Here is an 818-nt window from a genome sequence, read left to right on the forward strand (position 1 = left end):
ATGATACCATGCAAACTTTCAACCCTTTCAGAGTTCATTTGATATGCTTTTATAAACTCTAATAGCAAAAGTAATCAACTAAAAAGCTTTTATAAACCTCTAGTATTTTCGTAAAGAATTAAAATTTAAACTATTCAAATTTGGAAACTAATGGAGTAACAGAAAGTTTATAATTATTCTGAGCTAAAAGCAAAAACAATAAAACAATAAAGCAAAAATCAAAAGAAAATAAATAATTCAAAAAACAAAAAAATACTGGAAAAAATAAAAAAATTCCGCCTAATGGGCCACACGGCCTGCATACGACTAGAAACCCATCTGCACATGGGCCAGGATGCAGGCCCGCAGGCCCAATAGGCCCAACATGGCAGTGACAAGGGTAGGCATGTAATGCCTGCATATTAGAGAGGAGCTCAGCACCTGAGCTGCAACGCAGCTTATAAACAAGTGCTGAGCTCTCTCAGCTAGCGAGGTGGGACTAAACTTCCCACCGCACCGCGCCAGCACATTAGTCCCGATTGGTGGCTCCAACCGGAACCAATGCTCCCCTTTGGTCCCAGTTGGTGGCACCAACCAGAACCAATGCCCACCCTTTAGTCCCGGTTGGTGCCACCAACCGGGACCAAAGCCCTCTGCTTCCCGCCCTTTGGGCTGGTGAAAAGAGGCCTTTGGTCCCGGTTGGTGCCACCAACCGGGACTAAAGGGTGGGCATTGGTTCCGATTTGTGCGTTGAACCGGGACCAAAGCCTTTGCTATATAAGCCAGCACTGAAGAAATTTTCAGATTTCCATCGCCAGTTTCCCCCCGCCCGACGACGC

The sequence above is a fragment of the Triticum aestivum genome, chromosome 2D (assembly GCF_018294505.1).
Source record: "Triticum aestivum cultivar Chinese Spring chromosome 2D, IWGSC CS RefSeq v2.1, whole genome shotgun sequence".
In the NCBI taxonomy this organism is placed as follows: Eukaryota; Viridiplantae; Streptophyta; class Magnoliopsida; order Poales; family Poaceae; genus Triticum; species Triticum aestivum.